Source organism: Carya illinoinensis, chromosome 8 (genome assembly GCF_018687715.1).
Source record: "Carya illinoinensis cultivar Pawnee chromosome 8, C.illinoinensisPawnee_v1, whole genome shotgun sequence".
In the NCBI taxonomy this organism is placed as follows: domain Eukaryota; kingdom Viridiplantae; phylum Streptophyta; class Magnoliopsida; order Fagales; family Juglandaceae; genus Carya; species Carya illinoinensis.
In genome coordinates this window covers 26018216-26046134 of record NC_056759.1, presented here as the reverse complement: position 1 = coordinate 26046134, position 27919 = coordinate 26018216, and the positions used below count along the sequence as shown (strand labels likewise).

Sequence of the window (27919 nt, the reverse complement as noted above, 5' to 3'; positions counted from 1 at the left end):
CTCCAAATTCCTCAATAATTTTCTAGATGAAAAGATGCCCATTTCATTAGCATGCTAGTGCTATAAATAGAGGAAATAATTAGAGACTTTCCAAAATAAAAGCAACAAAAAGTAAGTGGACTTAAACATGGACCTTAACACTAATCCACGTCTCCTGGTGGCCCAGGACTTATTCAACACCTAATTGACACACTTAAAACATAAAATGACACTAACAACCCATACAATTAAAATAACTAAAACTTTGGACATCCCACAAAACGCTGCGCAGAGCACTATTTCCTCCTAAATCCAAACAACGGTGTTGCTACAATTGTCTGAGAATTGTTTCCCATGCTTCCTATGGCTTATGGGTCCACAGGAAGAGTAGGGGAGACAGCCGGAGGTTGTGATGGGCTGATAGGTAGGTTGTTCGAAGTCTGATCATTGTAACCTGGTGATAGCAAGTCTCACTAGAATCACTAAAAGAATTCATCAAAAGAAGAGAAATGTGCACTAAGAAAAAGAAAAAGGAATCACACTCATAGTTAGAATCCTTCCAACCCAATACCATCCTCTCATGATCAAAAACTATGTGATAGCCAGTCATTAAGTTTTCTAGATGAAAATAAATAAATTCATAGTGTAAGTGGCCATTTATCAATTTAAATATATAAGTATACAAAATGACTTTCGGTGATATATGGGGGCAAGGAAATCCAAGTGATCCCACTGAAATTCATTGTTGTTCAATGATGAAATGATTAACGGTTACGTTTGGATGTTAATGTGATCACAGATGATCTGAGTTGATCCATAAATAGTAATATTTTTTGGGTCACATTGAGATATGTTTGAATGTATGAAATAGGTTAAGATATGTGTTTGAATGGATGAAGTATGTTGAGATGAGTTTAACGTTTTTTGAAAAATTGAAAAATTAGTGACATTTATCAATAATTAGTTTGAGATGAGTTGAGATGATTTGACATTCAAACATAACAATGACCGATGAAAAGAGCCCAGCCAACGCTGGCAAACCTAGTCCTTTAAATAGAAGGTTTTTGGCATTTTAACCATCATGGAGTGTCAATTTCTCCAAAATAGAATATTTCTATGAAGGAATGCATGCATAAAATGGAAATTCCAAACTGACAGAAAAACGTCATGAGAATGCAACACATGTACAAAAAGGTTAAAATAAGCAAAGTTCTTGCTCAGGAAATAAGAAAAGTTACTAATAAATAGATACTCACGTCCAATGATGTCTATATTAACATCGCTTTTGTGAAGACCCAGACAATACAAATCTGCATCCTGGAGATCACAACATTAAATTTTAGCACAACTCAAGCAGGAATAGGAAATTAAAGTTTTGGAAGTGAGATCACACCTCGGTACGGACAATTACAGTTGGATCATAGAGAGAATATCTGTCTCCCCCTTTCATTGTCAGATTCACATCAGGAGTTACAGGACTGGTTTGATTTGCACTGCATATAAAGTGGAAGTCAGTGCCTCAGAGTTGAAAGGGCAACTAATACAGAATAGGAATAGGGTTTTCTCCATATATAGATGACCTCAAGTAATAACAGTATTCAAAGGGCATCTGGGGATCAGATGTATGCCGTTTCTCTTGGATCTGGGAATTGAACTGTAAAACAGCATATATAATAAATCTCATATATTACAGAAAAGAAACTCCCAATAATATTATGAAACAGTGGTATTTGAAGAACTTACACTCTCAGAAATAAAAGTATAAGCTGGGTCCCGTATGGTAGTAAACGGTAGACCAGAGTCAAAGATTGCACTGAACTCCAACTCAGAAGAATTTTGTCCCACAGTTATTTGAGTGATGCTTATGTTATAAGTTGGACTGATAAAAAGTTCCCGAGGGAAATCAGTATTAGCATGGGATTCAGATCAAAGAAACGTCTTCTTGCCAAACTAAATGAACTTTCCCAACGGTATTTGAAATATCAATTAGTGAAAGTTACAGTGATTGCCTAATATCGAATGGTGTTTCACTTTGGTCTGAGCTGCCACTATTTCCAAAACTGATTCAACCAACCCCATCAGGTCCAAAACACAAGGCAAAAGAATTTGAAGTTAGCCCATCTCTTGCTAAGATGCTGGGAACTGATATATCCCCAATGCCAAGCCCAAATAGACCGTTTGGTGCTGCACCCTCCAAAAAGATACCAGTCTGATTTTGACCACAACTGCAATTGAGTAAAATGTAAGATAAGTTATAACAAGGCCCATAAAGAAATGACAATTCCTGAAAAAATAAAATTTCCTGTTATGCAAGAGTCAGATAAAAGAGTTGATATTGATATTCTTTTTAATTTTTCACATTTTCTCTTCTTATATGAAGAAAGATTTCTAGTTAATCATTAAAATCGAGGCAATACAACTGCTTGACAATCCTCATAAATTATCATTCCTACTTAAAGAGAAAGGCCATGCCAGACTCCAAATTCATCATTAAATTAGATTTCGGTCTTCAACAAATTGTTTTTAAGAATTTGAAGAAAAAAATAATTTTCTTACTTTATATTTAATTGGAAGAAAATTATAAATTTAATATTATATCAGATTATATCTCTTTTAAATTTTATAATTATTTTAATGAAATATATTTAATAAAAAAATCTACGTTTGTGCTACTTAAAACCTTTTAATATAATTTACTGTTATACATTATTCAGAAAACCCAAAACTTAGTTTATTCTTCACATATAATTATCTCTTTATATAATTTTTTTCCAAATTTCATAATTATCTATAGTTTATCCCTTGTAGCATACGTAACTATAATTATCTTTCTTTTAATTACAATATATGAAAATCTTATAAATAAAGTTTCCAATATTATTGGACGAATGAAGTTTTGAAGTTTATTATTTTCCTTTTTTATATTTGACTCACTTTATGTATTTATTGTATTACTTTTATTGATGGTGTTCCTAAAAAGTTTCAATCCAACTATTTATTTTAGGCTAAAAATATTCGGTCCCTCCAAACTTATAATCATGGCTTCGACCTGACTATAGATATAATCAACATCATATATTCACCAAAATCTCTTGGTAGCAAATCAATGAAGAACGTACCCAAAAGTAATCGGAGTGTCAACAGCTTTTTGTTGATCATCATCTTTAATTAAGTGCAAAATATCCTCTACAAGGATCCCAGTTGATGAACTGTCAGTATAAATATACGATACGTTATAAGGACAGTTACCATTTGCTGAAGGGCATGATTGAGTTTGTTCGCACAAAGTGGTGTCGCAGGAAACACTTTTGCTTGTTGATGAATTACTAGGACTGTAGATGCTGAGGTCTATTATCTGCTTGATAAAAGAAATGGAGTGATTATCAAAGAATTCAAAGTGTCCTGTACCGATTATTACTGTTCTAGAGTAATAAATTCTTGCAAAACCAATCGGTACAAAATGGTTTTAAAAATTTTGTTCAGACCCACCCTATGCATTTTAGAAGAGAAGGCACTACAAGAAATATGTTATTTAGCCACGATTTTCCTCCCCATGACAACCGCTGGTAGGAAATAGATGGCTTATGCCACAACAAGTCAACAACGAAATGGGTATTGTTTATTGTCACGAGTTATTGTGCGACGACTCATAAACCGTGCGTATAAGTGGCCTTCAACGACGACATCTGTGTTGTGTTAAAAGGGTGAACGGGAATTAAAACTAGAACACAGGCCATTAATCAAAAGCCCTTCACACGGTCAGTGTAAAGGATTCGGAAACCATATACGAGCCGAGCCCCAACCTAAAATTTCGCCTCACCTTCGACTACTCTCAGACAGACTCGATCATCGACGGTGGTTTCCGAAACGTCGGCGTCCTTCGACTTCCACTTGATGGTGACAGTTGCCGCCCATTACCACCTCACTGCCGCCAGTTCGCGCCACGAGCCGGGTAGGGCGTTTATTTCGCTTTTCAAGATCAAGCATCTCTCCCTCTCCCACTTGGTAAATCTCTTCCCTATTGCTGCCTCATAAGACTTTCACGAGATGTATCTCTGGCGATTGAGCCCATTTCATTCTCTGGAAATGTTTCAATCTGCTTGTTTAGGTACGAATAGGGGTTTAAAGGGACGATGATGAATGCTTAAACACAAAATTAGATATCCTGTCTTGGAGGTAGATCTATGCGCATGCTAGGAACTTTATTATACAAGTCTAATTTCAGGATTATTTAATTAGGTAAATATCCTGGTTATTCCTTGGTTATGCACTCCATGTAAACACCTGCTGCCGATTGCCATCTTTAGTTCTTCACCCTGCGAAGGCTAGTTTTTTTGGAAATTACCATAAATTGCGTGATACAATAATATTTATGAGCTTCATTAATTAGGAAATTAAATAAGTTTCAGGGGGCTAGCATCATGTATAGATATAGAGATTTCCCTGAGCACTTGAGACTGATGCAAGTCCAGGATGATCAATAGGATTTCTCCTGGTGTTTTTCATTAGATCTGTAGTATGTTGATCCAAATTCACCTACACGTTTAGCATACATTGAGGCTCATGAAGTACTTACATATACATATATATATATATATATATATGCCTAGCTATTAGTATGTAATAAATGTACCAAGATTTTGCCATGTCAAGGAGTACTGGCATGAGTTTTTGTAAATTGGGTGCTGCATAACATCTCAGGATTCCACCAATGTGGAATTCATGGCCAAGAAAACATGTGGCCATTTCAATACAATGTCGACTAAGATAACTTGTACAGACTTGAATCATAAAGCATGAATGCCAAGATTTGGTCCATGAACAATTTTCCATTTTCTGTTTTAAATGTGAAATGTTGAAGGAGATTGTGGCTTATCTGGCTTTTTCTTATGAGTGAGAAGGCCAGCAGAAATTCCTCCTCTTTTTGCCCTGTTTGTAACTCAAATTTAACATGTTGTTATAATGCTCCTGCCCTGTGTTCACCCAACCTATATATTTAATTAACAAGTCCTTTGTCAATGTCATAAAATTTTGTGGTCCTATGAATTTAATGACTTGTCACTTACCTAGTACTAATGACCAGCAGTGGGAGAGGGAGAAGCTTATACTGTGCTGTCAGCAAGCTGAACATGTGATCTAATGTTTATCTTGTGGGAGGCACATAATCCTATATAAATTTATGTGTTACAAAACATCATCTTAAATGATTTGCTGAGACCACAAAAGTGTTTAATTTATGATTTTAGTTGAAAGATGCTTGTGTAAATTATGGAAGTATAAAGTGTGATGAAACATAACACTTTCATGCTGTTGGAGGGTTATTATTAATGCTGTAACATTTCAGCATGCACTTCTTTCCAATAGCCCCTTCTTCAATTGTGGCATAGCTATGAATCTTGCCCTGTTTTGCATATGAGAAGCCCCTCTTGGCACTAACTAAATCATGTGGAAGCTGAATGACCATATGGTTATCCCTGCTGTGCTTCCTGATCTCTGATGCTCTTTACCTCTACTGTCATAATGTAGAGTACCCAATATATATGTCTTATCTTGCCCTCTCTCGCTCTCTCTCTCTCTCTCTCTCTCTCTCTCTCAAGAGCCAGAAATAAACTGTTGGGGAATTTGAGTGTCTGTAATGTACCGGTTATGTTGTATTCTAAAGGTTCTTCCAAAAAGATATGTGTACATTCTGGTTTAACGAGTGTATTAGTCCGTGTAAGCAGTTCTCAATTCATTCATAATTGGCCTCTATTTAGATTTGCAATAGTTATATATATTTGTACATGAAAATGTTTAGAATATGTTGTCTGCAGGGCATGAAATGTTCTTTTAATGTCCCTTTATCAATCGTTTACCTTTCCGCTATCCACGAAGAGAAAGAAACTTCCTATCTCTACCAGTGACCACAAACATGATTGGACTCATCATCCAATTTAAGGATATCACTTAAAACTGTATTTACACAATGAGTTTTTATATCTAACTCATTGCATCGCAGGCAGCTGACAGTAGTGTTACTTTTAATGCTTACTTATAATTTTTACAATACCACATGATATAACCTGCCAAAATCCCTCACTACTCATTGTGAGGGATTTTGGCAATTTTTTGTGATAAGTAGAACCTGTCTTCCCTGAGCCCATCCACTCATATATTCCATGGTTTGTCAATTCAAAATTTTTTCTTGTGATTTGGCCAGGGTGTTGCTGTTACCATAAAAACTTCTCAGATTAACCACAAAGGTGAGTATCTTCAATTAGTTAGTGCTTGGCTAATTGGATCTTAAACCTTGTATTGAGCTGTTTCCTATGCCATATATGCACTCTGTTCTGTTTGAATATTAATTTTTGACTACTATGTTGCAATTCATAATTATGTTAGTATATTGTTTATCATTCCATTTGCAAATATTGATACTTTCAGCTATAAAGTATAGTGTTTATCTGTGACCAGTGGAAATGATCAAATGCACCAAATTGTTATTGAGTTTGAAATATCTTGTCGACATGGTTATATAGCTGGGCCACGTGGGTAGAAAACTGATGCAATATACATGAGGAATGTTTACAAAATTTCACCTTGGAATGAATATACTTGGAAAGTGTTTCATCATAAAGCCTATCACTTCCCAAGCATATTCAGTCCCGAAAATTGGCTAAGTAGGACTAGGAGAACATGCCCTCTTTAAGCTGACCATAGTGTAATCATGCACTTGTTGTATTGCCTAGTTAAACCAAAATTGGGTTTCACAATTTTTTTGCTGAACAAGTATAAGAGTAAAAATGCTCTGTTATTTATACGTTATATAATACTTTATATAAAGTATAGCTTCTCATATATGCAATGAGAAGCAATTTGCCTAGCCCATCTCCATAGACTTTAACCCTGGTTCTCAAATCGCACTTCATACCCGCTTGGGAATTGTCATCGCACAAGGGCTGTATTATTACCACATATAATTTTAAGATCTCCCGAAACACAAACATCTTTGTCTCCTTTCAAATAGGCAGTTTCTTAAGAACTGCCTATTTCTGTGCGTATAAGATTTAAGGGCCATGATCAACAATTACAGTATATTTCAAAACTGAGTCTTAATTCTCTTAATGTGATTCCATACTATATAGTTGTTCATAGATGTAACTTTCCTTTTTTGCTATTTGTCATACATATTCATACATATGTATATTTCTATATACATATGTATGTATATATATACATGTGGTGTTTGGGAATTACTAGGAGAGCATCTAGGACCTTAATGTATTCATTTACATAATAGGCAATAAAATCATTACAGCAAACATGTATTGACCACGTCAATACATGGATGCCTTTGACAGTTATCACTCCATACAATGCTCACGAACAATCCTAGCACCCATTTTGCAAATTAAGCTCTTCCTTACTGTTCCAATCTATCTTCAACTACTTTCACGATAAACTAAAATACACTCAATTCATTCTGTCCTTTGTGTAACAAGATTTTCCACATACCTGATTTTAACTTGTACAATTCCTATGAACTCAACCAGATGGACAAGGCTTGGATGCATATTGAAGATAGATTGCGTTCCAATGAATATGCTGAAGGCGTTAAACACTTCTTAGATGTGGCGAAGGCCCATGCACCTGGTAGAGACTGCATTAGGTGTCCATGTAGGAGATGCCGAAATCATACTTTCCATCCCTTTGGAGTGGTCCAGGATCACTTGTTCATCATAGGAATTGATACATCTTATACAGCATGGATATTCCATGGCGAGGAAGAATTGTTGCCTGAATTTTCCACAGATTCTGAGGAAGAAGTTCCTCATGCCTATAACTACAATGACTACATTGATGATGTAGACGAGATGTTAGATGACATCCGTGTGGGATCCTTTATGGATAATTCCTATGGAACAGAATTGAATTTAGATGAAGGGCCTTCACAACACACCGCTCATAATCCGCTACATACTACCTTCGAAGAGTTGCTAGAGAATGCAAGAAAGCCACTTTATCCAAACTGCACAAACTTCTCACAGCTATCATTCATAGTCAAGTTGCTTCACATAAAGACAGTTGGTGGTTGGACTGTGAAGTCTTTTGACATGGTTATAAAGCTCTTGCAAGCAGCATTTCCTCATGCACTGTTTCCTACCTCATTCCACGAGGCTCGCTGCTTACAGCAGGGTTTGGGATTTGGTTACAAAAAAATACATGTATGCCCAAATGATTGTGCCTTGTTTTGGAAGGAGCATGCTGATAAAGATGAGTGCCCTAAATGCAATGCATCTAGGTGGGCCTCAATCCCTCATCTCCAACAGAGGATACCCCAAAAAGTCCTCCGATATTTTCCTTTGAAGCCGCAGTTGCAAAGGCTGTTTATGTCAAAGAAGACTGCACAGTCAATGAGATGGCATGTTGAAGAGTGTGTTGATGATCCCAATTTAATGAGACATCTAGCAGATTCCAGTGTATGGAAAGACTTCGATAACAAACATGCTGGGTTTGCCCAGGATCCTCGTAATGTCAGACTTGATCTAGCCAGTGATGGGTTCAACCCATTCAATAATCTTAGCAAACCGTACAGCATTTGGCCAATGCTACTTGTGCCTTACAACTTGCCCCCTTGGTTATGTATGAAAGATCCATACGTGATGATGTCATTATTAATCCCTGGCCCAAAGGCTCCGGGAAATGATATAGACGTGTTCTTGCTTCCCCTAATAGATGAGTTGACAGATTTGTGGGTGGAGGGAATTCATACATATGACGCATACAAACGAGAATCGTTTCAGTTGAGGGCAGCCTTACTTTGGACCATTAATGACTTTCCTGCATACACTAACCTTTCTGGTTGGAGCACGAAGGGTAAGTTGGCATGCCCTTCGTGTAACGCTGAGACAGATTCATTGTGGCTTGTGCATGGTCGAAAACATTGTTATATGGCCCATCGTCGTTGGTTGGCCCAAGATCACAGTTGGAGGAGGAAAAAGTCAGCTTTTAATGGTAAGGAGGAACATCGTCTCCAACCAAGAATGGTGGAGGGACAAGCTTTAATGGAGCAATTACATGAGGTCTCAAATGTGCAGTTTGGTAAATCAGCAAGGAAGAGAAAACGTACGCCCAATGAACTAAATTGGACAAAAAAGAGTATCTTCTTTGAACTTCCGTACTAGTTAGACTTGGGATTGCGACATAACTTAGACGTCACGCATATTGAGAAAAATATTTGTGAGAATGTGATGGGAACCTTGATGAATATTGAAGGAAAAAGTAAGGACATCACTGCTGCACGTATGGATTTGGAAGAACGTAACACGGACACAGAGGCATATTTGCATGTCGAGTGCTTGACTTTTTGCTCTATGTACCTTAATGATATCGAGACTAGATATAATCGAGAGGAACGTAACACGGACACAGTTGGGCCGAGCTCCGAAAATTCGAATATATCGATTTTCATGCAAAAGGTGCGCCCACTAGGGGCAGCAAGAATGGCATATTTGCCCGACTCTCTGTTGGGCAAAGCCACGTGGTACGTCCTTAATAATTGTCCAGAGATCGAGGACTATTTAGAGTAAGTCCAATTCAGCCAATAATATTTTCTGAATTTTGTCAGTGGAATATCTTTTAAATATTGATATATATTTATATTTGTAGGGATCACCGTAACAAGATGAAAGAAGAGGACCCAACTAATTTCGAGCGTAGGCACCAAATTGAATTTCCAACGTGGTTTCGAACACGCGTAAGATTTCTCTATTTCATATGCAAGAATATCCCTTTTATCGTAACTTAGCCTTTTCATAATATTGTTATTGATAAAATCAAATATCCATGCTAGATTGCCGAGTTGCACTCAATGACTCCCCCCGCTGTGAGCGATGACATATTTGCATTGAGTTGTGGTCCAGATCCACGTGTCGCATCATATTCTGGATGTATAATGAATGGAATTCGGTTTCACACCAAGCAGCTTGAAGGGCGTCGTCGCACCCAAAACAGTGGGGTTGTTGTTCATGGCGAACATTAAGGTTTGCCTGTTGACTTTTACGGTGTGTTGCAAGACATCATAGAATTACGCTATATGGGTTGGCGTAAGTGTTTCATTTTTAAATGTGATTGGTGGGACATTGGCGATACAAGAAGGGGCATACATGTTGGGGAGCACTTCACGAGTGTTAATACCAACCGACAATGGTATAAAGATGAGTCATTCGCCCTGGCTTGCCAAACGTTGCAAGTATTTTACATTAAGCACCCGAATTGGGGGGGAAGTTGGCACGCGGTACACAAGATAACCAATAGGAATGTTTACAATATTTGCCACAATACCTCGGACTTGCATAATGATGCTGATGATGATGATGATGAGTCTGACACTGTTGACTCTGAAGATGAGAGTGACACTGAGGAACGGGAGTACGGCCTGGTTAATGAAACTAGCCCCGAGAGCCTCAATCCACTGACCCGAGGAGATGAAGACCAATTGCCGGTTGATCCGTCTACCCGGTCACCTGATGAGTTGTCTAGAGAACTCAGTGACGCTGATGATTGTATTGATGAGTGAAGCTATAGACGTGTTTGTAGAAGGAGAACACAGAATATTGGTGAAAGACTTGGTACATATTGAAAACCTCAATAACACTATTATTGTATTTTCCAAAGCTATAACAACATGATTTAGAGGGGGGGAACTATTGATGTAAGTATCTACAAGGCTAACCCAGATCATTGCTGTTTTTGTTCTACAAGGCTATTCCATGGTTATAAAATAAGTCAAGAATTCCCCCCCCCCCCCCCCAACCCAAACAACAACATACATGAAAATGAGGACAAGTGGATTGTCTAGATTTAATGGGAATTGTTATTCTATTCAAGAGCTTGGGACTTGGTACCATCATCATGAGGGATGATGGTACCAAATGTTTGTATTTATATTGGTGCCTGACCAGGTTTTAATTTACTCCATATGCAGACAGCGCGTGAGGTTTGTCAAAGAAGGGAAAGCGAAAACACCTTCATGGAAGATAGATGAAACAGTGGTATATAAATAGTATGCCTTCTTTACTTTCACTTGCAATGAGGTTTTCATAGTGTGGTTAGTGTATTGAATCGTCTATTACATTTTTTGCACTAAGCTTGTTAGTCTGCCGCATGTAAATTGGAATTATTTTAACATGCCTATGAACTGGTTGGTACTAGTTGAAATGAATGATGCTTCAGTTTGCCAATTTCATACAGATAATTATGTGAGCTTATTTAGAATTTTGGTGGTCACCATACATAATTAAGTAATGGAACACAAGGTACTAGTTGAAATATTCAAGGTACTAAGATGGTGCATAGAAGGTGTAATGTTCACAGGGAAAAACTAAAATCAAAGCAGCAGAATAATAATTGAATTAGTCACACTGATATAATTATTATTATTTAGTATGTCCAGGTTTTTCAAACATGTATTTCCTAATAGAAGAAATGGATGACACCAATATAGCTAGCAGTATCCATAAAATGATGTGGTACACGCATGCAAATGGGTTGATCTTCATAAGCAGTCACTCAAACTTATAAACTGCACTAAGTTCGTTTTTCACTGTTCTTGATGCTATCCACTGCTAATAAGGGTACAATTAGTCTGTGAAAGCAATGAAGTATTTGTGATTTCTTACGCAATTTAAATGGCATAGTGGTATATAAATATTACACAGATCATATTGGACAGTGTAATGCATTGACCTGGAGATGAGTTGGTTTAAGTCACATATCAATCCTCAAAATTGATATGTGAATGAGCTACTTTCAGTTTAATTTATTAAACTGCACCTAAAATGAATTTTCAGACCTAGTTGTCAAATTCAACTAGATGCTCTGCAGAATACATTGGGATCATGCAGCAATAACATGGGTTGGGGAATTCCATGGTTATACAGGAAGCCTTGTACCAGTTATTTATTGCATTGTGATATGGCCCATTTTTGTTGCATGCATATTGCTGCATGCAAACCAAAATATTTAGCCCAATGCCTCTGTACATAAGAAAGACTCAGACTAGACAAAATTGGGAATTAACCAATTCTAATACAGGTTCTGTAGTATATCCATCAAAGACACATTAATGGATAAAGTTAATATTACCAATTGGACACTTAACAGAGGAAACTGGTAGCTGACAGCAATAACTGGGATTGAATAGTCACAAGGTGGTCAAACCTGTCATATATTTGGCAGCCTTGCAGAAAGGTTGTACATTATATGGTAAATGTAATTGTCACCATCCAGGTCTCTTGTAAGCCACAGAATACTTATGAATTTTCCAGTATTGCCAACTCAATGAAACCAAGAATGTTTCATTCAGTTAAAATATGGAAATGTAAAGGTAAAGATCCAAATTGATAAGTGGAAGTGTGATGGACATTTGCCACCTTTATCACCAAGATCACAGTTGATAAAAATACAAGATGAAAGGGGAATAAGGTAAAGGAAAGCATAAAGCAGTTGTGAAAGAATTGGTTTAGGCATAGTGGATAGAGCACCCCAAAATGGGCGTGAACTGGACAGAAATAAATTTTGGCCTAAACCAATGCAAACTTCCTATTGGTTCAATGACTATAATGAAGCTGGTTGCACAATCTTGTAATGGAATATTCCTGTAATTCCATGGTATACAAAAGGCAAGAAAATGCAATTTATATTATACAGAGTCAATAATTCAACCCAACTAAACCACTCATTATATACAATGCAAAAAAAATTATAAACATAAAAACAGGACGTGAATTATTACAGCAAGTTACAAATGATATTCTATTATACAGCAAAAATGCAATTTGATAGTGTTTAATGTCCCCTAAAGACCAGAGGAATCATATTTTCACACTGACACAACGTGTAAGCCTATGACTTTGTGAAGCATATCATTTCAGGATCCCTATGGGTATAGTTTATATACAGATAAATTTGTATATAATGAGATTTATTAAGGCAATGCACAAGTGGGGTTTAGTTCAGGCACTGAATAACGTAACCCAATTAAGGTGTTAAATGCCTGACTATTTTAACATGTCAGGAGAGAAAGCTATCCAAAAAGAAGCCTGGCCAAATAAGCCATTGGGTCCCACAAAAGTAATAAAAGATGACATGTTCTGCTAAAGAATTGTAATGTTCCCGGATTGTATATCATACTTCATGCCAACAGACGCTTATTGTCAACATGTTACTGATTTACAATTCTGTCCAGAATATTAGAACACAAAGAAAAGTAATGTGACAAGGTCCACGAAGATGTGGTAAATGATCTGATATAGGGGTATTTATAAATGAAGTTGTATATAGCATGTTCTCAGGCAGGCCTAAATCCATACATGTGTAGCATACATTGACAGATCTAGTAATGCAAAGGATATATATACTGGAACAGGAGACTTTAATTTCAGGATGTTTATTGCTGGGCAGCCCATTTAATTTACACATTAAAAGCCTGATATCTGGGAAATACAAGATGTCTAGAGAACCCAAAGGGTACTGAGGAATGGAGCACGCGGGAAAGTTAAAAATTAATTGCCAACGCGGGATTTTAATTTTGGAGGCATGAATGACCGTGGTTAAAGTCTTCTGAGCATGAAGTGACAGATATAAGATTTACATCAACCACAGATCGTGAGAAGCCAGTAGGGTGGGGAAGTAAGCAACTGGTGGGGGTATTTGAGCAGAAAACTGAAAACTTCAAGCTGGATTCTCAAACTAGTTAGCTGCGACAGACAGAAATCTGCAAGAGAGCTCAAGACATCTTGTAGTCCAAGAGTTGCTGCCAAACTAACCTATCGAGGCAAGAAAAGGTAAACAGAGTTTTTAACCCCACAAGCTCCAACTTTACTTTACAAGATAAGCCAAGACATATTTATGATGATGGTTTTCTGTTAAATGGAATAATTCTTAAGATGATACGCCTGTTTTCAGAGATGATTTTTAAAGTTTGAGTTTGATCTGAATTCTGATCTCAGGAAATATTTTTAATATACGGTAGGAACTTTGTAAACCTAGTTTATGGCCAAAATAAGGTCATATACTAGGGTTTGCATTTCGGCCAAACGAGTAGAAGAACATAGTGACACAACAACATGGGTAGTTGGTGGTTGTTGTCCTAGTGGTGATTTCTCTAGGTTTTCCAAGCATGTTGTGGAGGCATATTTCCAATAATTACAGTAGCAGCATACACGGTGTTGAGGTGTTTATGCTTATCTGTGGTTTGAAGCCTGGTGCATTGAGGGTGACGAAAAAATCACCACTGCAGTCTTTTCAAATGTATTTTGTCATAAAGCATAAATTAGTTAATGTCATAACAGAGTAAATGGAGACCAGGACTTCATCAATCCTACCCGAAATAGACCGGAACAAGCAAATATAATTTCAGTGAATTTTCCACCATGTGATAATCTCTATGAAATGTCATATATAGTCTCTGGGTTGATCATAAAACACAGCCCAATATATTTATATCCATGTAAAGTGATAGTATGGCACCACAGATCATATCTAGTTTTGCTGATGGGGGGGAAATTCCTCATCTCATTATCACAGTAATGTCAAACAAAACTAGCTTTTGTGTTCCACCTTTGACTAGGTGGTTGAATATAACAGAGTAATGTGACAGAAATACACAAGATTTCATGTTTACCACTTTTATTCATTTCAGAAGGTAAATATATACTCTAAATGTGACAACATTGATGTAACCTGAGGAACTTTCGCATATTTTCAGCCAAACACAAATATCCCCACCATTACTTGGTAACTTGTAATTGTATATTAAGAACTCGAGATAAAGTTAAGAAAAGGTAACATGTTGATAAACTTTCTCTTCAATGTTTCATGAACAAGTATTATATAATTATGTTGATTAATGTATCACTAATATATACATTTACATAGTAGGTAGTAATGGTGATATCTGGGAAAAGAGGGCGGAGGGGAAGAATTAGACCTCAACGTCCACTCATAGCATCAAGCCAAATTGAAGAAGCTCCAGCCAGGGTGCGTCCAACAAGGAGACTAAGGGATTACGTCAATCCCATAATAGATGCCTCAACTGAAGCAGTACAAACAGAGTCCAATTCAGTTCCAGATTTGGTGCCTGAGACAAGGAGCCTAAGAGATGAGGAGGATCCTAGGGTTGATGACTCACGGGAAGCGGTACCAGCTGTGGGGGTAGAAGAGTCCATACAAACTGCACAACATGATTTAGATGAGGGGGATAACAGCACAGGTATCAGACACAAATTAATGGCTATTTATAACCACAGTGTATTGTAATGCACTGTTTTTACAATTTAAACTCTTTAAGCTGACCATTGTGTTAACTGACAGTTTTATTTTAATCATTTTTATAGTTCCACCAATAAAAAAACGAGGCCGTGGGCCTGCTAAGGGTACACTTTTTGAACGTTTACGAAAGATGGGTAAGATCCCTTTAACTATAAAGGATGGGCATAGAGGCCCATCATGCGAGAATGCCATGTTGTTCATTACTCGGGTGAGCTGGATTATAAGAGTACATGCGGATATGAGACATGCAAGTTGGAGTGTCGTAGATGACAAGGAGAAGCATGAGCTCATCAATCGTGTTAGAGTAGGGGTTTAATAATGCTTCCTATTGCTAGTTATTTATGATTACTTATGTTGTATTTTCGAATGACAAGAAGATGTGATATGATACAATATCCACGCAGGCTGATTTCGTGTTGGATTGGACTAGAGAGAACCATAGGGAAGCTGTAGCAAACGCACTAGCTGATCGGTACAACGCCTACCACTATGAATTACACAAGCACTAAAAGAAATTTGCATCGCATGAGGAGGCATTAGCTGGTCGGAAGGAATGGGTGGAGCCACATGTATGGGAGTGGCTATGTCAAATGTGGGCCAGCCCCAAATTCAAGGTAAGGACCATCAGTGGAAAAACAATGTCCCTTTAATAAACTATTTCAGCACCTTAATGAGCTGTTGTTAACACTATATAAATTAACCTGACCACATATATATACACGTTAAGACTTATGAGTACATAAGTGTATCACCTAGATTCAATGATTTCTCTATTTGTCTCGTGTTTCAGGAGCAGTCTCGTAGGAACAGCAATAATAGGTCAAAACAGAAGGTTAGGCATACAAGTGGGAGAAAATCTTTTGTACGGCTTATGGAAGAGAGGGTAAGCTGATTATTAAAGTGATTATGGCCCTGTTTTGATAAATCTTTGTTTATACTAAAAATTCAATCATTGAATTTGAAGGGTGAGGAGGCACCGAATATGATAGAATTTTACAAAGAAACACACTGGTCATCCAAGAAGGGGAAATTCATCAATGCAGCAAGTGAACATAATTATGTTAGTTAAATCTTTCCCTCTTAGCTAAATTTATATTTTTTATATAATGGTTGTGTAGGTTGACAGTTTTTCAGTTTCTTTACTGGGTTTTTTTGCTTTATTTCAGAATCTGATGCTTGAGAGGTTGAATGAGAAAGAAACTGAAGAAGACATTTAGGAAGCTGCTGGTGATGTTTTCAAGGAGGTGATGGGGTTCAAATCTGGCTATACACAAGGGCTGGGCCACTCAGTCATACCTAAGCCCTCCCCGTTCATGAAAAAGAACAAGGCATTTAAACGTATAGCCGAGGAGAATGAAAGGAACAAGGAATCTGCAGACTTGTATAAGAGTAAACTTGAAGCACTATTGGGTGATATGGCTGAGCTTCGAAAACAGTTTTCTGAGCATGACAAACAAACTATGGCCATGTCATCACAGTTGGGGACAAGTAGGGAGTCTCAACAAGAGACTCAAGGAGATGCATAACATCTAGCTGTCTTGAAATTTTTTGATGAAGGTCCTGGGGTTTTTTTGGGTTTTTTGTTCCCCTTAACTTGGAAATGGCAACAGATATAAGTGATGACAAAAAGGTATTAATGTATGGGGTGGGATGGGTTGGGATGGGTTGGGGGTTCATGTTTTGATCAATAGTATAGTGTTTTAGGACTTGATGTAAGTGATGACAGTAAAAAATTTTGGCGAATACATAACCGGGTATTTAATGGGAAGTGGTTGGTAGCTGAAATTGGTGGTCAAGAGGAATTTCCTAATGGTAAGGCACTAGCATGCGTGAGTATCCTATATTATAACAGTTGAGAAGTAGTTATAATTTCCAGGCTGGTGTATATTCATTACCTGAGTGGGTATAGTTTATGATGGTGATATTTTTTCCATGCAGGGATACACCAGATTTACTAATGGGCTGGCCAATTGTCACGTGTGATGGCACCAAGGGATTCATGTACACACATTCATTTCAGAGATTCCTATGAATGGCAACCATGCAAAGATGTTTAAAATCTGGAACATAGGTGGACAAGTTCCAGATCCAGTGAAGGTAAAAATCATATTTGCCTCCTTTAGTGGTTTAGTCAATGGGACAAACTTCTCATAGCTTCATGCTGTTGTTATATGCTACTCAGGGTAGACCACATGTTTGTTTAAATTAAACCATATCAGGAAATGACTAGTGGGAGGAAAGAGTAATTAGCTGGAAATCACAATAGGTGGGACTGATGTTAATTGTCAATTTTAGATCATCAAACTTGGACTTATTTTTCCATCGACACGGAACAGGTGGGTACACCTATGTCATAAGGAATGGTGGTGTAGCTTTTATTGTATCCAGATTTGGTTAGGAGGGTATGTTTTATATGAGTTTACTATAACCTGACCATTAATTATAAATGGTGTAAATTGGGTTCCCATAGTCTAATTTCTGCTTTGTATTTGTCCATTGTTTAATGTCATCGCCTCAATCCTATATATTATCACAGCTACCATATGTTTACACCATTTATCCCTTTGTGTTATGATTGTAAAGGACCACTCAATGACTAATAAATCTATCTGTAGTAGTCAGGAGGTTCTGACTTTGTTGAAGTCAGTTGGACTTTGAAATGAATCATAACATAATGTATGCATGTATTGCAGGTCTTTTCCAACAGAGGCAGGGGGAATTTTCTGACATAGAGATCCAATAGGATATATAACCTGGTGCGTATAACTGGTGACTAAAAGCCCTCTGCAAAGGCCAGAAATGAAGGAAATGGAGCTATCTGTTTAATGGAAGTTGGAGGAAAGTGAACCTGCATTAAAATGCATGTAGAACAGAAGCTAGATACCTGGTTGTGTAATTAAAGTAGTTTTAATCATGTGCTAGCCCTCTTCTCCTTCCCACACAGTTGCAATTAGTGTATTGCCATTTCCATCAAACAATATGGGAACATTCCTGAATGCTGTAAATATTTATGTTATGGGGAATTATGTTCCATGGTTGTTCAGAAAGTAGTGTATTATCTCTTTGCTGCGTTCCATGAAGAACCGTTCATGTATATTGAATGTTCCAGGTTTGGATCAGGTTTTGTGAGAGAATGGTTCCAGATTTCGTATGGGATTCACATGGAACATGGAACAAATCAAAAAAGTCTAGCAAATACTCATATATACATATTTCCTACAAGTACAAACCATGGAAAACATGTATTTCCTATGGGTGGATTTTGTGGGGCATAATTTTATACATTCTGACACTTTCATAGGTTATCGGGTTTCTTGCCACAAGCCAACTTCATGGGAAGTAAGAAATTCCCACCATCACTATCATGTCAAATTGTGAGGGATATGTTTCTAGCGGGGATTATTTCCTACCACAATAGGTGTGGCTAATATATCTATACCCATAACGACCGATGGAGGTATAAAACTTACTTACCGATGAGTTCCACTAGTGGCAAAAATATTTCTACCTAAGAGATGTTATGGTGGGATTTGCTCTCTAGGCCACGAGTTGCTCTGGTGGAAGAAATACTCTACCCAGGAGTACTAATGGTCTTATATTTTTAGTTTCCACAATTTGATTTGGTGCTATTTAATATCTTGCGCACGAATTCATATCGTGGTATTGAATCCATTGACCACGATTTCATCTGGTGGAAGAACGACTTCACCCACGATATCGTATGATGGCAATAGAGATATTATCCACGGGCCGGTATGGTGGCATTATCTCATTTTCCATGAGATTGTAGGAAATCCAATGAACTTTTGCCATGAGAACTGAAGTCTTCAGCCACCGAATGTGCCGTGGCTAAAAATGTTTAGTCCCCACCAATTACAGTCACCATGGCAAATAATAGTATTTGCGGCCAGTTATATGCCACGAGCCTCGCACGGGCGGAACTTGTGGGTATATTTTTTTTACCACTAAAACAGCATTTTTAGCCACGATTACCACCCTTGGGGAAAATCGATATATCTTGTAGTGAGGATAACGCAAACACACCCACAAACAAAAACAAATTATTCGGGATAGCGGTAGAAGCAACAATATAATTTAGAGTTCCATGATTCCAAGAAAATAAATAAATAGTGAAGTTTAAAGTTAATAACATACACTTCCTGATGATGTCTGCAAGCTGGTATTTGCGCAACTTCCTGGCTTGCAATCGCATGGCAGCCAAAATAGATCACTGCCTGTGTCTAAGGCCACCAAAAATGATAAACTTGGTGTCCCCACAGAAACATTGGCATAGTGCAAACTGAAACATGATCAACAACATTGGAAGAATTGGTTAACACAAAATTGTCACGAATAAAGAATCCCCATAGCACCTTCAGTCCTTGTTTGGTTAAAAAAACAATAACATTGAGGTATAACTCAAATAAAGAAAGAAAAATCCAGATTTTGTCATTGAGCATAAGCTTTGAGAAGCTATTTCTATCGTTGAGATATATACTGATAAACTGACAACTTTTCTACAACCCTTTTATAATTATATTTTTAAATGAAGGGCACTTATGTAAAATCAAAACTATTTTTAATGAAGTGGCAAAATTGTATTGGTTGATTGTAAAATAAGTTGTAAAATAGTTGTAACAATATCAATAGTCCACCTTAGCTCTAAGTTTTCGGACAATGATTTAAGAAGGGAAAGAAAGATCTAAATGACGGTAAAAAATAAATAAATAAATAAAATAAAATAAAAAGCTACAAACAAGTCCTGCATGTCCATTTAGGGAAACAAAAGTACTTAAAAATGAATATCTGACAAGTGACTACCTTAGCTAAAGGATGGCAACTCATGTTGGCAACTCAGACTCTTTTCCGCCAACAGATCATGAGTACGCATGAACTATATGCATAGCTTCATATATATATATATAGGCATAAAAGCAATAAACTTATTGCGTTGGGATCTATGTGTTCTAAAAGAATTATAATTATTATTTCCCAATACTAGTGAACAAATTCACTACAACATATATGGCCTGTAGTGGCCAACTTATTTTCGGCAATATAAAGTTTGTTGCAAAAACTAACATTTGTCTTCAAAAATTAAGATTTTTCTACAAATATCATGCGGCAGATAAAAAAAGTATATTTTTTGCCATTTCATTTGTGGCCAACCAAAAATAGCAGTAAATAGTGACCTTTTCCCACAAGATTTAAGACGTCGGAAAATATGTTCCAAAATATTATATTTTGCAACCAACATATATCTATTTGCAATAAAAGATGTGGCAGAAAATTCTATTATCCATTTTATTGACGAATAACATCATAGCAAATGAGGATATATAAAACATTTTCAAATCTATTATCCCCGCTCTCCCGGTCTCTCTTTAAATCCAATCCCCAATGTTGGCACTCTCTTCCTCTTTTCGGTTGGATCTCTCCCTCCCATCTCTCAGTCAAGCTAGCGCTCTTTTAGCTCCCAGTCACAAATTAATTCCCTTCACAGCTTCTTTAGCCTTCGCTTGACATTTCCAACACAAGCCCAACCTTGTGCTTTAGGTAAATATTGTTCTCTCCCTCTCTCTCTCTCTCTCTCTCTCTCTCTCTCTCTCTCTCTCTCTCTCTCTCTCTCTCTCTCCCATAGATCCTCTGGTTTGAGAAAACCCACGAGATCTTCTCTTCAAATGATACCCACGAGGTGTCCATTGATGGTCGTGGATATCCTCTAAGGGAAGGCAAATCTCCTTGACTTCAAGACCTAATTTTGTTGTTCTCTATTGTTATATAATCCCTATTTGAAGTTCTCATCCTGTTCATGAAATTTCTATGTCACCGATGCTCTTATTTGTGAACCCTTATTTATATTCATCCAATAATTATTGGTTATTGTATACCTCAAATCTTGTTGCTTTTACAAATTTCGTAGAGCTATTTTTGGGTGGCTTGTGTCTAGGTATTGAAATAATGTGTCTTTTCTTTTTATACTCTTGGATATTTTGTTTTGGAAATATTCTGGGATTTATAATAGTTGACTTTATTTTATAGTATTGTTTCTTTCTATATCTAGGCAATAAAAGAACAATACGTAAATTTTGATTTTAATGTTATTGAGTTATGGAATCTTAATCTTAGGGTTTCATTTTGTGGCATTGAGTTCTAGAATTTCAGGCTGAACAAAATTGGGTTTTTTCCTAGTACAACAAAATAGAAGAAGAGGAAGAATAAATGTGGGTTTCACTTTGTTATTTGACAGAATCATGGAATTTGATTTCACTTTGAAGAGACAAACCAGGATGTAGTAGCAAAAAATCAGATGCTTGCAGATATGATTTCTTTTTCACTTCTTCATTTTATTGTTTTTTTCTTTTTCAGATAATATGCATATTATGACTTACCTCAGCTTGATAATTTTAATTTAATTTCTTTGCTTCTGGATATTATAGAGCCCTGAAGTGAACGAAGCAACTAGGTGTCTTAGTTGAATGCTCCAAGAGTATTTGGTTGTTGGAAAGGATGGTCCAGAATATGTTGGTTAAGTTCCTCTTCTTGGTTTTCTCATCCCATAGTTTTAGCATGATGTATGCATAGATGATTAAGTTCCAAACTAGATCATTTTTGTTGATACTGGTTCTTTGTTGAACTAACATGATTCCTTTTGTTTTCGATGCCTCCTTTGGGTTAGTTCCTCTTATTTCAATATGTTTCTTATAACTTTTCAGTTATGAATAAAATGGTAGATGATGTTGCTCTTTAATCACTTCAATATATATTGAAACAAGAGGAAACAGAGCAAACAGAGCATGACCTTAAAAGTATAAGAACATCTAGTTTAATATATATATATATATATATATAAAGTATAAGAGTATAAGAACATCTAGTATAAGAGCATGACCTTAAAGGAGAAAACATATATATATAGCAAACCTAATTGCTTTATATATATATATATATATTTATATGTATATTTAAGGCAAACAGAGCATGACCTTAAAACTGATAGTTAGATGCCATTTTTTTTAGTTACTTATCACTTAAAAGGTTGGGTTGTTATTGTTACCCTGGACACTTTTTTCTATGTTTCAGTTCTAATTGTATCTTGAACATTGGGTGTTGTGTTATATAGAAATATGGAAGCTTTACTCACTAAATACCTACGTGAACATTTTATTTGATTCTGAGTTAATTTTGATTCTGAGTTATATTCATTTTGGTGGTTCAAATGTCTACCGTGCTACACTTGGATTTGTAACTCAGTGGGAATAGATGGAAGGTTCAAATGTTGGATTTACTCTTAGATAGAGAAGGCAATTATTGGGTTTTCCTGATTCTCATTTTATACTTTTGTAATAATAGAGGAATTATTTTTCCTTTTAATTTTCTAAAATCTCTTGTGCCCTACAATTAGAGCATTTGATGCTAACAAGTGATCCTTACTTTTATTAGAGAAAAGTAACTGAGAGTATTTTACTTGAAAGTAAACAACCATATTTCTATAAGGTTTTTCGACTGTTGAAACTGTATTCTTATATATTTTCATAGAAATGGTCTTCATTTAAAGGACATCTAGTTTGTTTTCAGGCAAACTATATTCTTATATATTTTTGTTCTATAAAGGTCATCTAACATTATTTTTGGTATTTATATCAGCATCATATTTGATCTTTAATGCAATACAAGCCATAATCCTCATCCCCTATTCACCTGAGGTGAAATATTCTTTGAAATTTCTATCTAGATGGAAATCTAGAATTGTCCTAGTTGCTCTCAAATTAATGTATTTTTTGTTTATTATTTTAACAGTGAATTAGTTTATTTCTTATGATTTCGTTTTGCTTTATGTCATATTTGTTCATAATGCATAACTAGTTCTTTATTGAAATTTCTAACTGTTGTTTTGCTCGTAGCCCTGAATCATTGTATGTGTTTTTATAGTTTTTCGGCAATAATTCCATCTATTGCTTGTGATCTTGGTTTCATGATTGAGAGGTAGATCTATGCTTTACCTATAGGGAGGCAGTCTTCACATTAGTCTCGTATGAAGCATATCTTTCATTATTTTTGCTTTTAAGTGATGTCACTGGCTTTATCTTTTATCATATTTTAACAATTTTAGCAATCTAGTGTTCTCTTTTTGTTAGTTGAATTGATTTTCATATCTTTCTTTTGTGTCGTAAGTTGTAGATTTTTATGTTCTTATGCAGAGGATGCTTATGTTACCTACTTTCCAATATCATTTGATGGTTACAAAATCTAAGTCCCCTTAATTGAGTAAAGGTACTTTCTACTAGACTCTTTCTTTTGTAGTTATTTTCTAACTTTCCAAAAGGAAGCTATATCTGATTTTGATTTATTGGTTAAGGTTGGTATATTTAGAAGTAGTCAATGACCCTTGAGTGATTCAGATTTTTCATTTAGCAATGTCTAGCACTTTGGCTAACAGTTCTTTTATATATATATATATATAAGTAAAGAAACAAGTTAATGGGGTGAGAGAGGCTCGAACTCTCGACCTCAGGATAACTCAGAAGCTATAAAACGTACCCGCTAGCCAACTGCGCCACCACCCCGTTGATAACTTTGGCTAACATTTTTGTAATATGACAAACTTACTTTGGCGGTGAGGGGATTTTACTATATTAGATGGGACATGTTCAATGAATTTTTAATGTTAATTATTTTAGAGAGGGAATCCAATGGGATCAAGGCCAATAATTTGGATGTTAGCTTTAGGGAGCTACTCACTAGTACTACATTTATTTGTGACATCTTAATTGGATTTGTCTTGAAGCTTTTTGAACATTTTCTTTTTAAGTTTTGACTTATGTGGTTTTATTTTGGTGCCTTCTTATCTGGTTGTAGGAAAGGAAAGTAGCATACATGCATATACAGGAGAATGGACCAACTGTGCATATTTATGCTGGTAGAATCTATTTTTTTCAATTGGGTGATTTAATATCTAATGTTTCTCATATCCAACTCTGTATGAATAATTGAAATCTAGTTAACATACTAGCATTTAATGTTTCTCATATCAAATTCTAAATCAATAATTGAAATATGATAAAACATGGCAAAGAACATACATGCAAGTTACAGCAAACAGAGTTACAACTTATATTTAGCCGTTCGATTAACAGACTTTGGAACATTTTTAAGAAACTTGATATTGGTTTCTTTGCACAAGATGGATATGTTGATCAAGAATAATGACTATAAAGTATGCATGTTGCTTTTGTCTTTACTACAAGTGCTTCTTCTTCAATAACTCTATGCAGAGATTAAGTATGTCTTGATTTAGTAATTACTTCACGACTGTTTGCTGAAATTTTGAGGTCATGTTTTGCCATGCAAAGTGAGTTCATATTTGTGTTGAGAAGATGCCAACACAAACATAAACACAGGTTGAGGTAGGAGCAATACACCATGGGAACATCACAAGATTACTGGTAGCTATAGACTTTTTGAAGATCATTCTGGTATCATGATCTTTAATCTATGTAATTTTATTTTATTTTATTTTTTTTAATGGATCAGAGATGTTTTGATAACATTGAGTTGGTGAAATTGGAAGCATAGTTTGTACATCTATTTTTGAAATTGTTATATGATGTTTTGCTGAATTTAGATCTCCATTGCATTCATATGTATGTTTTTAGGTGTATATTATGTCATTCTTTTTCTACTTTTGGACTCATTCTCATTTCATCGGTTTTATAGTCTATACTTTTTTTTTTGGAATTTTTTTTCCTATTTGCAGCAACATGTTGTGGCCACAAATATGTTTTTCTACCAGAATAGCTTATTTTCAGCAATAACATAATGTTGCAATAGTAATTTGCGGCAATCCTTGGGTTGCTAAAGAAAAAGAATTATCGAAAAATATTTTTGCATACGCCAACTGATTGTGGAAAATAAAATTTTATGATAGTATCTTTACGTGGATACAAATTATAAGCCTATGATGTATCATGTCTCTTTGCGGAAATTGAGTTTTAGCAGCAACGTTAACTTGCCAATAAAATTATTTGCAACTAAACTTCTCGTCGAGAGTGTTTTTTTTCTTTGATGTCTCTTTGCGGCCAGTACATAATTATTGGCGATGTATGCTGCCAATATAGAATTTTGCAGCGATTATAATTTGTAGAGGAAAAGAATTATCGACAAATTTTTTTCTCAAAAAAACCATTTTATGGCAATATATCAACATGGAAAATAAGTATTTTGAATTATTAGAACCATTTATTTCTCGCAATTTTTGTTCTTATTTGCTACAAATTGAGTTGTTGGAATAAGTACATTTTGTGACAAACGTAAGTTTTGCCAGAGAAGATATTTAAATTGGCATTTTATTGTCTGCAATGGTGCAGCCAATCTTTTCTGCCAGTAAAAAGTTTTTGCAGCAGTTTTTTATATCTTTTGTGGCAAAATTAGCCCCCACAAAAAGCAGTATTTGTTGTAGTGAAAAGAAATCCCATCTATTATCTTTTCCACCAGTTTCTCACCAGCCATACAAACATAATCCAAATTCTTCAAAAGCTCACCAAAAACTCTATAAAAAATAAAAATAAAAAATAAAAAATTCTACATAATGTGTATAGGGAGTGGGTTAATGAACTTACGGTTCCAAAGTGTAATTTCCCGTATTCAAATAGTAGTCGAAGCTAGTAGTTTTGTTGCTGGCGGCGAGATGACGGCCGCGAATCAAGCTGTCTCGGTGTGACATAGCGGCGTAGTATTCAACACTCCCTCTCTCCGGGAGGCCATCGAAGCTGAGAATTCCCTTAACGGGATCGGAGAAGCAGTGGTGAATGTCGAAACCGAACCCGGAACCGTAACAGATGCGAGAACCCAAACCCAAAAACAGAAACAATAGCAGAAATTAACAAGCGGAAGTAAAAGGACCCCAAGACATGGCTTCGAGTACTCGCAGGCGAGGTTGTCGTCGAACGTTGTTTTTGTTGTAGAGAGAGTATATGAGAGCTCTGATCTCTGGAACTGATAATTCTGACATATATATAGAGTGAGAATACGAGGAGCAATGCGAAGGGTTTATATTTTAATTTTAATTGGCTGGGATGCAGCTGAGAAAGTTTGACGTGTTCCCACACTAAGGAGGAAGGAGGTGAAAACCGCGAGTGTCACTTACTCACGTTGGTTCCCCTTTCTGATTTTCTTAAATTTCCTGTTTTTCTTGATCCCTTTCAAATATTAAAAATTTTTATTTTCAAGTCAAGTGCACACTTCATATAATTTAATTTAAAAATTAAATTTTAATTAAATATTAAAAATTAATTTTTATCATTTAAATAATATAAATAATATACTCTACACACCAATTTAAAAATAAAATAACTCTTTAAAAAAACAACAACAAACATACAATTAAACTTAAAAGTCTTAGATTAATAATAGACCTATAACTATACTTTTTGTTTTTTTGGATTTATTTTACTATTCACAAATATAATTATATCTGTCTCTTAAAAATAATTTAAATTTTATATAATCATCGTCCATTTGAAATAAAATTTTTAAATAATTATAAAAGTATTATAAATTTATTATTTTTAAGACTTGATAACAAAGACTTGGAAACTATTGGATGATGACTTTGTTTGGTTGAGTTAGATGGGTTAAATGGTCTTACGTAGTTCGCATCCAATCATTTATTATCTAGTAATGGAGATATGCCCCTTGTGGTTGGTTATTTTTTGAATGAAATTGAACTTATTAAAAATAGTAATAATATGCGGAGCTGGTTGCTCGCGGATTCAATTTAAAATGACGACTAGTAAACAGTTTAACAGTCTAATGCATATGATTCAATTCTTTGAATAGAAAATTTGAGTTTGAAATTCCCCACACCTATATAAAAAAAAAAAAAAAAAAAATGAGGACTAAATTGATCTTATTTATTATCATTTTTAAATTATCACTATTTTATTATTTTTAATGTTATATTAATTGAATAAAGGTTATTTATTATTTTTACTTATATATTACTTATTTGATTAAAATGATAAAAATTTGACAAATAATATTTTTCAGACAAAAGTTTTAAGGAACACGTTTCTAATTTCCAACAATAATTAAATAATACACTACAACAAATATGACTTTTAGTGACAGATTATAAATAGTGACGGTTTCCAAACTGTGACTAAAACGTATTTACTGTGACGGTTTGTGAGAACTGTCACTAAATGTTGGGCAAGAATTTCAAAACGTTCGGACGTTTCCCATAATACGTTCGAACGTCACAGTAACGTTCGAATGTTATGTATATTTACGTGCGAACGTAAAAAAATTAGCGCGAACGTTCGAACATTTTAACTATTTACGTGCGAACGTGAATATATTAGCGCCAATGTTCGAACGTTAATGTGATAAAGTTCGAACGTTATATGTAAAATTACATAAATTAACCATAATATATATTTTTTTTAATAGTAAGGTTGAGTAACGTTATATTAAAAAAAAATTAAGAGTAGAAATTAAGCTACACAATACATACATTAAATATTTGTGTCCATTACATATGTCGAAAATAAAAAACGTTCGAATGATAAATTTTTACAAATCACTTTCAGAACTGCTGGTTTACAAAAGATCGAAACTCCTCAGTCAA

At 35.5% G+C, this 27919-nt stretch overlaps 2 long non-coding RNA genes and 1 pseudogene across 2 annotated transcripts; 2 read left to right on the top strand and 1 right to left on the bottom strand.

Moving 5' to 3' along the window:
• Positions 1-340: 340 nt before the first annotated feature.
• On the bottom strand, positions 341-26453 carry LOC122274546 (annotated as a pseudogene).
• On the top strand, positions 15219-16348 carry LOC122318168. The gene is made up of 3 exons (XR_006244732.1): positions 15219-15905; positions 16082-16174; positions 16256-16348. It is a non-coding gene; the product is annotated as an uncharacterized LOC122318168 (long non-coding RNA).
• LOC122318170 lies at positions 23156-24888 on the top strand. Its single transcript, XR_006244733.1, has 2 exons — positions 23156-23565; positions 24151-24888. It is a non-coding gene; the product is annotated as an uncharacterized LOC122318170 (long non-coding RNA).
• Positions 26454-27919: the final 1466 nt, after the last annotated feature.